Source organism: Lissotriton helveticus, assembly GCF_964261635.1.
Source record: "Lissotriton helveticus chromosome 1_1 unlocalized genomic scaffold, aLisHel1.1 SUPER_1_unloc_16, whole genome shotgun sequence".
Taxonomy (NCBI): Eukaryota; Metazoa; Chordata; class Amphibia; order Caudata; family Salamandridae; genus Lissotriton; species Lissotriton helveticus.
Genome location: NW_027611655.1, coordinates 2,652,838 through 2,665,017, shown reverse-complemented (window position 1 = coordinate 2,665,017; position 12,180 = coordinate 2,652,838). Strand labels below are relative to the sequence as shown.

Here is a 12,180-nt window from a genome sequence, read left to right as displayed (position 1 = left end):
AGTTTGTTTCGCCTACTATATACTCTCGCTATTAATCCCTGCGGCATATAATAGCGAGACCTAACAATGTACATATGCAAGCATATAAAAACTGTATATAGCGTTTTCCTACTATGCTTTCCCGTATGTGTGTGTCTGTTGGCCTCTGTGTTTCTGTCTCCCATTCCCTGTAGGGAAAGTATGTAGCTCCCCGTTGTAGAAGAGTCGGTCAAGAAGGAGCACACTGCATTGAATAATTTCTTGGTATGCACTTTTTATTAGTATTACAGGAAATCACAATGATTGATTGTCTCTGTTATATTCTTCAGTCCCTTAGGTGTGCCTTGGCCGCCGCCGTCCCTCGGACAGAAGGAAAAGACTCAGGTAAGTGTTTTTGCTTTATGGTTTAGTCAAGGGAAGATGTGAGGGATAAATAATAACTATGCATAAATGTGAAGGGAGGGTGTAGAGCACAGCTTTCCAAATTTTTCTTGTTGGTGACACACCCTTTTGTGAAAAGATTTTCAGGGACACGGTAACACGAGAAAGCGCAGCGAGCGAGCCCGAACCACCTATGGTGGGTTCAGGCCCCACACATACACACCCCACCCCACCCCCACCCCCACACACACCACCCCACAGACACACCACCCCACCCCCCCACACACACCCCCCCACACACACCCCCACGCACACCCCCCACGCACACCACCCCAGACACACCACCCCACACACACCCCACCCCACACACACACCCCACACACACCACCCCACAGACACACCACCCCACAGACACACCACCCCACACACACACCCCACACACACACACCCACACACACAACCCCACACACCCAACACCAACCCCCCCCACACACCCCCCACACACACACACCCCCACACACCCCCTCCCCCACACCCCCCCACACACACACCCCACACACACACACCCCACACAGAGAGACTTGAGGGGCACTGTTAAAGGGTACTAGTGAGGGAATCATTGGCGGAGGTGGCCTTTCCCTCCATCTGTCTCCCTCCATCGGTGTCCCTCCCTCCCTCTCTGTCTCAATCCCTCTCTGTCTCACTCCTTCTCTGCTCCCTCCCTCTCTGTCTTCCTCTCTCTGTCTCACTCCCTCTCCCTCAGACTGTCTCCCTCCCTCTGTCTCCCTCCCTCCCTCCCTCCCTGTCTCACTCCCTCCCTGTCTCACTCCCTCCCTGTCTCACTCCCTCTCTGTCTCACTCCCTCTCTGTCTCACTCCCTCTCTGTCTCACTCCCTCTCTGTCTCACTCCCTCTCTCTCACTCCCTCTCTGTCTCACTCCCTCTCTGTCTCACTCCCTCTCTGTCTCACTCCCTCTCCCTCCGACTGTCTCCCTCCCTCTCTGTCTCACCCCCTCTCTGTTTTACCCCCTCTCTGTCTCCCTCCCTCTCTGTCTCCCTTCCTCTCTGTCTCCCTCCCTCTCTCTCTATCTCTCCCTCCCTCTCCCTCTGTCTCTGCCTCCGTCTCACTCCGTCTTTCCCTCCGTCTCCCTCTGTCTCTCCCTCCGTCTCCCTCTGTCTCACTCCCTCGGTTTCACTCTCTGTCTCCCTCCCTGTCTATCTCACTCCCTTCCTCTCTGTCTCACTCTCTCTATCTCTGTCTCACTCTATCCCTCTCCCCCGACCAACATATTCTGTGGGTTCCATAAGGGTCTGTGACATAGAGGAAAAAATGTTGCTTTCATTCTTAAATCTTTTTTATATTTTCCTGTATTGGTGGTGCCCAGGTGCGCATCGCCCCTACCCACTCCCTCCCCCGCACTCCTCCATGCCCAAGGCTCACACGGGCATTCTCCATTGAACTGAATTGTTTATGTTTTTGTTTTCGTAAGGTTACAAGCCGCAGCGTGCAGTATGATGTAAATGTGAAAGCTTCTATAGGGCTTCTTGGCAGCTTTTCTTCCCAATGCACCGCGATCCCGGGGCTGCCCCAAACCCCTGGCCAACCCCCTGGACCCAATAACCCACCGTATTCACTCATTGAAGGGCCCTTTGCCAAATGGACTATCCACAAATGAAGACCATTTAACGTGATAATAAGGCTTTGTTGTTATTCATATAAGAGCCCCTGCAGCGCCACTCTGCCTGTTGCTGGAAGGCCCGCGGGGGTGATCTAAACAGCATGCTAAAACCGGGACATTTGGATGTTTTACCTGGACGCTGTTGTAAAACCCAGACATTTCTCTACTTTGGAGAAAAGTGTTGGGACACTGAGACACTCCGCCAAAAACGGTGGTCACACTACTTCAGCACCCCCTCCCCCCGCCCCGTCGTGTGTGGCTGCCCAGGACCGCTCACTGCCGCACCCAAGCACTTCACAGGTCTTTAAGACCTTGTGCATGTTAATAGGGCTTTGTTGTTGCTTCGCCCCTTCTAAGAGCCCCTGCAGCTCGACTCTGCCGATGCGACACACCTGCATATGGGTCAAGCCACATAGTTTGGAAAGCTGTGGTGTAGAGGTTGGAGCAACCAAAAGAAAAAGAGTAGCCGATGATTTCTGCTCTTGTCTCTGTTTCCGTCTCACTTATTTCCTTTTCCCTTGGTCCCTTTCACCCCTCAGCCTCCCCTCCCGTCCCTCTCTTACTCAGCCCCTTTCCAAAAGCCCCGTAGACGCCCACGCACCTGGAAGAGCCACGTCACTCCGGGGCCGTAGCGTGGTGACTCTGCGTCCTTCAGTGAGGTCTGGTCTTCTGCTTCGGCTTTCCCACCTCCGCCCGGTTTGGGTGTTCTGCCCGCCGACAAGCTGTTGCATATACAAGGGGGTCCCAGTACAGATAACAGACAAACAATTGAATACAAACAAAAGGAAAATCTTAGGAGCTTCAGGTGATGTCCCTAGTGTCTGATTACCGGTGTTTGTTTAGGTTTACAGGAGTCCAGAGGTTACATAGCAAACCTTGTCTATGCACGCCGTGTGTTTTTCATTCATTATTGTGGTATTTATGTAATCCACTCATCGCGTGCCAGAAGGGAAATGTATTTGGCTACAGTTGTTTATATAGCTCCAGACTAGATCAGGTCTGTGACTCCTGCTCCACAGCTTGTACCCGTAAAAGTGCATCGATGTCTCCTTCCCTTGGAAGCAAATCCACCTGTATTCCAGTTTAAGCATATTTATTCTCATAGAATCACTTTCAAAATCCACTGTTCCCCAAGTAAATTCAAATTCAGTCTGCCCAATTCATTTTGGGGGTTCTCCCTTCATCAGGGTATGCATGTGAGGAATCTATGTTGTATGTTGTGTGCGGAAAATAGTGAAATAAGAATTAACTTGCATTGCAATCTAATCCTACAGATACATAAATTAATAGTTTACTACATGTCCTGGTAGAGCCGAACCGCAAGTCTGCGTTTGTGTTATACCAGGGTGTTCACCTTTTCGATAGTGAGAGCTACTTCTGATCGAGGAGAATCATCCTGATCTACTGCCTTTATCACGTGGCTTAGCTAAGGGTAGATAAATGCCAAACAACCTAATTGCGCCCCTAGAGCGCCCAGTCCTGCTGCAGTGAGCACATAGCATTCGTAGCACTGGGTTACGAAAGGTTTACCTGTAGGGCCCCTAAGCCTTTGTAGCACTGTTAGGTTTACCTGCGGGACCCCAAGCATTTATAGTACTGTTAGGAACGGTGTGTCTGTGGGGTCCCCAGGGACCTGTTATGTTCATTTTATTCTTATTAACGAATCACATCTGAGAGGTGAGTGTTTCACTGAGGGTTGTGGTCTCTTTGTCATGCAATACATGGGATGGCATTGTTCTCTCTGAGTGAGTGTGAAGACAGAAGACTTCTATTGTCTGGTGAGTTGCCCTCCTGTTCATTGGCTCCTGTCCAGATCCTGGCCCTGCTTTAACAATTCAAGATTAATGTTGAGTAGTGGCAGTCACAGTATAAGGACTATGAGCAAGACCTGCTGTATAGTTTTCGCTGTCCTAGGAAATATACCTGCGCTGATTGCAGTGTCCGATTTATAAAAATTGCACACAGAGTACCCCTTAGAGGGGTCCCCTAAAATCTACCAATCCTTAGTGTGGTCACCGACTAGCCTGAGCCTGCCTGCTACCACCAGAGTGTGTTCTGTCCTCATGGGGAGAGTGCCTGTGCACTTCGAGGCCGATAACAATGCCTTTCCTGGGTGGAGGTGCTCACACCTCCCCCTGGTCAGGAAGAGCCATCTGTGGCAAGGATTTTCAAAGGCCGTGCCGCCTTTGTAATGCGACCCCAGCCTCTCCTGTTAGAGGGAGCAAGGGATCTTCCTGTCCTCACCCCCTTTTAGGCGCAAGGACAGGTGGGAAACCTTAGATACAACAGGAGGTGTGCCCCCCGCCCCCTCTGTTAACTCCACCCCCCAGGTGCTGGAGGCGAGGTGAAGTACACTTTGTAGTGCCCACCATCTTGAAGATGATGGGACTTTTCCAATCAGGACTAGGACTGTGTCCCCTTCCCACAGGAGGTGGGCATGATAGAGGGTATAGACACTCCATGAGAGGGGCCCATTAGCCTCTACCTGTCACTCCCTTGTAACACCCTTAAATCAAGATTTTAGGTGGCATCCCCAGACCCTGAATTTCAGTTCTTGGCGACCTAAGGGCACTGCAGACTTCTCTGCTGGTGAGGATCTGTAGAGAACTATTGTCTTGGTCCCAGTCCAACTGGCCTGTCTGCATCCCTGGAGGATCCTGAACCAAAAGGCAAGTAGTCTTGCAGCCCAGCGACCTCCAGAACCTTGGGAGGATTACCTGCCTTCGATAAAGGGCAATCTAGTTTTATGTAGTGTGATTTGGCCAGGGAGTGTCAGGACAAGCCAAGCTATGCTACTCACTCTATATTTGCAGACTTTCGGTTTTTGGTCTAATCACTCTCACTAATGTGCACCGTATTTTCGGTGTCAACACCATCGATTGAGCACTTGTTCAATAAAAAGAGATTTACAAAGTACCTGTGTCTTGGCAAGATAAGCAGTGTGCTGGTCATTTATTCAATCGAGTCTGTTGTTGAGCTCTGAGTTCAAGCTGCCCTTTAATGTAAACAGGGTAATTGATTTGGCAGTATCAGTATCTGTAGTTAAATTAGACAAAAATGAGTTCTGACACCCTGAATGGCCTCGACCCAATCGCCATCGCCAAGCGTGCCTATATCCCTCTCCCACACAGCTCTTCGCGTCCCCAAGGCATCCAGAGAATTGTAGATCAACTTCCTATAGATGGTTGAGATTGCTTTTTCGGTCAGGAGATCAATTAGTAGCTGGTCCTCCAGTAGGGATGCATCAGGCAACTTCCCCCCTTCCCGGATGTGACTTTGCAGAGCGTGGCCACCTGCAAATGTCAGAACTGTTTTAGTCACCTAATTTATACTTTTGTTGTAGGATCGTGAAGGACACAAGCGCCTGTCCCCCCACACATCGCCCGGCCGCTCTAAGCTAATCAATCCCCATTTTGTGAAGCCCTGCAATACTCCAGCTGCACTTAAGAGATCACCATCATACAGTGGAGTAATTTCAGTCAGCTTACCTTCCCAGCCTAAATACCTGGTAGCCTCTTTCCACACCTTTACCAATGTTTGGGTATGAGTAGGCAGGGTGCACTCATACTTTCTTCGATACAGCACCAGGGTGGGGTAACTTCTCTTGTCCATGGCCAAACTATCTACCCGGTAAGCAGGATCCTCACAGTCCGCAATAAACCCAGTTGTTGACTGCCACCAGCTGCGCGGCCCAGTAATACTTGTGAATGCTCTGGAACGCGAGTCCACCTTAATCAACTCCCCTCTGCAACTTACTCAGCGTGACGTGCCACCATCCCACAACACGAGCCGAAGTTCTCAGACTACCTTTTGAAAAAAAATGTCTGGTGGGATCTTAAAGGACATTTTTTGCCCAATGTACAGGAGACCCTGGAGGGTCATCACTTTAAATAGGGCCACCCGGCCCAGTATGGAGAGCGGGAGCGCCCGCAAGTGTGGGGCATCCCAGCGAAGACGGTCTAATTTCGGGAGTATGTTCCTGCCTGTACTCTCTTGTAATGAACACAACCAAATATTTAAAGCCATGTAGTGCCACCCTAACTATGCACCTAGAGTGCAGCTACAGGGTCCCTGCCACCAGCAGGAATATTAAGGTCTTCCTCCAGTTGATATTATATTCTGATCAACAGGAATACCCCATATGAGAGGTCCTGAGGAAACTCAACCGTATGGGTTAAGCGGCGTTCAAGACGCCTGAAATTCCCCGGGTTCTTCTGCCTCAGCCACCCAAGGAGTACTGGACACTTGGAGACAATGGACACTCCGTCTTGGCGTAACAAGTCGATTTATTAGCTGCAGCTAGCACAGTTGTCTGCGAAGTCACTAGGAGAGCGATATTCGCAAGAGACTGCTACATAACATTGTAACAGGCAAGGTTAAATACAGTACAATACAATACGAAAAGCAATAGTACACATTGTTGAGACTTCGACAAACGAGAAACACAATACTTTGATCTCTGTGTAACTAAATATCAACAACCATGTTTGCAACTTGGCCCTTAAGTAAATTACTAAGAGAATCCCCATTATACATTTTACAGCTAACGAAAACACAGGTGCGCTCTACAAGGGCAGACATAAGACTATAGAATGCTTCGAGATGTGTAACAGAAAACTACAGATAAGATAGTGAAGAGGAAAGAATGGTGTGAATCAACAGTCGTCTGGGCAAGGGATTATGTAGCTCAAACAACGGCTTAATGCACTCGACTAGTCCCTGACACTTCTTTAGTAAACAAGGTCACAGGAGTCATCTGACACGCGATGCCAGAAACGACAAAAACATCGCTTTCGTCTTGCAGCCTGAGTGAAGGCAACCTAAAATGGCGGCGATAACAAAATGGATGCCGGAACATGGGCAAACCATTTTTTCCAGTTCCATAGGACTGGTGAACCCACACATGTGTGAAGAGCATAGGAGACAAGGAACATCCCTGTCGGACGGCAAAGACTCGGGAGACTTTATTATTGATTTGCATATGCGCTAGAGGGGCCACAAACAAGAGCTTAACAGCAGCGCCACTGGTTCAGCAAAGGAATCTCCTATAGCATATGGTACTCCATTAAGGTGTCGGAGATTTAAGCGCATTCCCTGGTGTGGCATAAAGCCCGATTGATCAGGATGAACCACTGTTGCAATTACTGTCCGCAGGCAGATCGCCAGGGCCTACGCAAGGACCTTAGTCTCAATATTAAGCGGGGAGATAAGTCTATAAGACCGCCACCTTAGACGTTCTTTGGTCCTCCGGGAGACACCCTTATTTTCAGGCAGTCTGAAACCTTACTCCCTGATTTTATCCATCATGCTTTTATATAATTCTAACGGGAGCTCATCAGGCCCCGTCGCTTGCCCTGTTTGCAAGGTTCCTATTGTCTTATTTATTTAGTCTACTGTCAGGTCTTGGTCTAGTGCGTCTCGGTCCTCATTCGTTAGCATTGGCAGGGTCAGGTCTTTCAGGAAGTCTCTCCCAGTATTTCCGCCCCCTTGTTGTCTGTGTCCTCAAGGATCCAGTTCCGTCCTTTGTCTTGTCTCTCTAACCATGTAAGCAACTCATTGGCTTTATCACCGACATCATAGAGACAATGCTGGGTAGCCAGCGCATGAGTGCCAGCTATTTTCCATTAGTGCTCTTAATGTGTGCTGCTTCAGTTGATGGTGTAATGGGAGAGAAACTGATCCCCACTTGCCAAGCGTGCCTCCAGGAAAGCACATTCCTTGTCCTGAGCCTCGCACTTCAATTTACATTCTCCCAATCAAGCCTTGTGTCTGGCCTCGAATCACTGCCTTGAATTCACCCTATAGCACGCAAGCTGATTCAACAGGTCGCCCGTTCTCCTTAAAATAGAAGTCTGCTCGATCTCTCATATGAGCTTTGAACGTCTTGTCTTTTAAATATCACGGTCCAACCCTTGGGGGTAGGATGAAGTCCACAACCGGACCATCGAGTTGCACCTCCACCAGCGAATGGTCTGAGATTCCCCCTGCTATGTGCGTAACAGCTCTAAAATCAACTTTATGGACAGTCGGGGTGAAAAGATAGTGCAGGCATGCCAGACTATCATGTGCTGCAGATAGGTGCGTCCGGTTCTGATACCCTCTTCCCCTCTTGGGGCATTTAGGAGTATCATGAATATAGTATAGGTGCAGTTCTGTCACTTCAATCACCCCAATGCGTATATGCTCTGTCGTAAGCGTTTTATCCTTCCACAGAATGAGTCAGTCTTGTCTGGGTCTCTTTCCTGTTTACCGGCACTTGAATGGCATGCCCGAACACTCGAGAGAGCAGTGACCCACCAGCAGGCTTTTGTGGTGCGCTTTTGTCCTGGATGTAGGGCTGCATTCAGTAGGGCACCCACTCTGTCTTTTCTTTGCCTTTGCCTGAAGATCAGCAGTCCCAAGGTAGCAGTCACACCTAGCCTGTCTGTAAGTGCAGCCCCTCTGGAGGCCCGACCGTCAGCAATTAAGCCCACACTGTGGCTGGCTGGACCACAGGCGTAAGCTCAGACAGGGTGTTCGACACTGGAGCAGTTGTAGTCCCTCATGGGCCTCTGACACATAGTAGTCAGAAATTCAGCAGCGAAAAGCCCAACACAGGCTCTCCAGGAAGCCAGTAGATTCAGACCCTGTTGTGTTAGGAATTTGGGAAATGCAACCTTGAACGGGCAGTTGTCAGCACACAATCGTCCAACTGGGCCTCACCAATCACGTTGTCGTAGAGTTTTATTTTCTGCCTTGAACTGTTGGGAGAGTCTTGGCGGGGGAGGAGGGGGTCCCTCAGACTAGCTGGTCCTGCTGGATGGCTTTCCGGCCCGCCCTACAAATAACGAGGATGTGTCGGACCTTGCTTCTTCCAGGACAGCCTTGTCCTCCTGCTGGATAGTCAAAGCCATTTCCCTTTCTTACCAGACAGGCAGGCTTCTAGGCAGACTTCTAGGCTCTTCAGGACAGGTACACAGCTTCTCCATTAAGTAATTCAGCCTGCAGGTGATGCCCCTTCAACTTAGATAGACTGTCAGGCTGACACCATCCCTGGTGGCACAGCAGGCACCTGGGTACTTTGTAGAGCACATTATTCCTTGGTAACAGAGGACTTTGAACTGGGGTATAAAAGAGGGATAGATGGTCCCACTTGTATACACAACTGGCAGGCAGGAGATGCAGTTTACTCTGTCGCACTCTCACATTGCTTTTATGCTACGCACACCAACACCCTAAACACGCACATGATGTTAGTGCAAAGTCTGGGCACAGGCATAGAAATGGAGCATTACATAGGTGTGTCATCTATTCCAGGTGTAGCAGTTCTGAATAATCCCAGGGCATTTTCTTTTGACCGGAAGCTTCTCCTGGATGAGCAGTTTATTGTGTATATGCAGGCTTGGATAGCTAAATCTTTTCGTATTAATCGGGGTAGTACTGATCCTGAGTATGTTTGGGATGCATTCAAGGATGCTTTTAGGGAAGAAACCCTTAGTTATGGTTTGTATAATCAGAAGCAACAGGCATTAAAGGAACATGAGCTATATCAGGGTCTGGTCAGAGCTGAAGAGGCTCTAGTTCAGGGTATACATATGGGTAGGGACATTGGGGCATTTGTAGTAGAAGTGTCAAAGATCAAGGCGAAAATAAATCTCCAATGGAGCCAAGAGGCTGCTAAAACATATGTAGTAAGACAGCGACTTAACTACGAATATGGGGAGGACAGCGGTAGGTGCTTGGCGCAAAAATTAAGGATGAAGGAGGCAGCTGAGAGAATCAATTACATTTTGGATAGTAATGGCCAGCGTGTTGAGAATGAGAATGGTATACTGGAGGTGTTCAGAAGTTTTTATGAAGCATTATACACGGATGATCAATATGATGTCCAGAAAGTCAAGGAATTTGTATCTCAACAGTGTGAGCAAGATATTGGGGAGGAGGACGTAACGAGATTAGAAGCTCTTATTACAATGCTGGAACTCGAACAAGCTATTAAGGAACTTGCAATTGGTAAGGCTGCGGGCCCTGATAAATTAATCACACATTACTCAACTCCCGGAGAGGGAGAGAGAGGGGGTCCTAGGGAGAATATTTAAAGACCCATCAGTTTTAATCCCCAATCCTACTGATAAATAACACAAGAAAACTGATGGTCTAATAAAAAAAGAGAAAAGTATATGTAACCATACACACAGAACAGAAGTAAGCAAAAAGACCCACATTACATGAATTGTCAGTCTAGCTGTAAGTAATAATAAGAGAATGATAGCACGAATGCGACTTCATATCAGGAGAAACCCTGGGGAGGGCAGAAAAATAAGGATTTCCATCAACTGCCCTTGTTATCATTTGGAAAACCAAAGGCGCCCCATGTCACCTCAGCTTTTCTGGCAATGAGCCAAATGTTGGTAGAGTAGGCGTGTAGTGACAGGGAAGGAAAGTGCAGTGCAAACAATATAAGTGTGAGTGAATTAAAAAAGATACAACAGTGGTCCAAGATACCTTTATTGATGACCACTGGTGGACTTATTAAAAAATACAGTGTCGGTTTTGAATTAATCTACCAAAGATGGTCTACTAGTTTCAGCCGCAGTGGGTGTAAGAACCCCGGCTTTCTTCAGGACCCAATCAATTTTGCGACTGCATTAAGTGTAATGATGAAAACAGTGATAACAGAAAAAATTAAGGGCACATCCGGGGTATCGACGGTTAGGGCGGTGCATCCTTCTTGACCTGAGTCAGAGCCAGGTGAGGTGAGGCTTGTTACCTCATTCAGGATAGGTATGAACTATCATCCATCCTGCATGGAGGTATTGTGATTGGTCACATGTAGTAACACTGTGATACTTTTTAGTTTTTTCTGTTATCACTGTTTTCATCATTACACTTAATGCAGTAGCAAAATTGATTGGGTCCTGAAGAAAGCCGGGATTCTTACAGCCACTGCGGCTGAAACTAGTTGACCTTCTTCGGTAGATTAATCCAAACTGATGAATAAGACGCATGTACTCACTATACTTTAATTTGTTTGTACTCTTGTGAGTTGAATACTCATGTATTGCTAATAATTTTTTTTTTTTTTAAAACATAGGTGTGTCAGCAGGACGCCACTCCACTGACCATGATGCAAAGATCTCATCAGGCTATTGACACTTACAACAGGGTGCATTGCCACCACCGCTCTAGCTGGTAAACCCATGATAGTCCTCTGGCTTAAATAAGGGAACACTTGGTGTGACCCACCAGGTCACAGGACCGGTCCAAGACCGCTTATAGTCCCTTGTTAGAAGTTGCATAGTACTGGTGTGGCAGAAAAATCTCATGCAATTGTTTTTTTAAAAACTTTGTGGTATATTTACCCCAGTAACATGCAGTCACAAGTTTGACGCCATGGACAGGGGAGTTGCCACGAGGAACAGATTCTTCTGCCTGTCAAACCACATGCCATTCACTATTTCATAGTGTTTTTCTGCTTTTATTTACCACTAGTTTTAAGCAGGTGGTAGATAAGTGCATGTGGTTGGTTGGGGGGCGATGGGTGAAGCAGGGGAGGGAAGGTTAAAGAAATGTCTAACAAAGGGAAGAATTGTGTGATTCCCATAGTTTGTAAAAAAAAAACCAGCATAAGTCTTGGCTGCTTCTGCTGCACCCAGAGTCTTGTGCGTCTTTTCAGTCTAATTTTCCTGTCTGGAAAAAAGTGTGTCCTGTTTTTCTGCACCCGGTACTTCCAGGTGCAGAAAAACCCAACAACTGGTAATCAGGTGGAATAAAATGAGCACATGAAAGTACTCCTTAATTTCATTGCTCTTGATTCATACTCTGGACCATAGTTGAGGGATAGGTCTAGGCATAGTCCTCGCAATACACAATAGATTTGTGTGCGGCAGGGGTCAAACTCAAAAGTCAGGATACCAGATACAAGTAGGTGGTAACTCAGGGCAGGGGGAAACGCCCGTTGTCCATGGAACTTGAAGAAAACAGTGTTCAACATGTCCGAACAACTCGTGGTCTTAACTTGTATCGGCTCACACTCGGAACAGTTTGGTCAGGAAACAGAATCGTCGACTCACAAGGTTGCACTGAAGAAGACACCAAAGAATCAGCTTCAGAAATATCATTAGTTTCACTACCAGATGTGGCATTCACAACTTCAGAGTCTT

The 12,180-nt window shown here is 47.8% G+C and overlaps 1 protein-coding gene across 1 annotated transcript in view; it reads left to right on the top strand.

Annotated features, from left to right (window-relative positions):
• LOC144805605 (uncharacterized) overlaps positions 1–12,180 on the top strand; it is a 74,758-nt gene that overhangs the window by 42,638 nt on the left and 19,940 nt on the right. Inside the window, exon 2 of the mRNA XM_078672129.1 lies at positions 309–363. The gene's annotated coding sequence lies outside the window, so the exon portion shown is untranslated. The remainder of the gene's footprint in view (positions 1–308; positions 364–12,180) is intronic.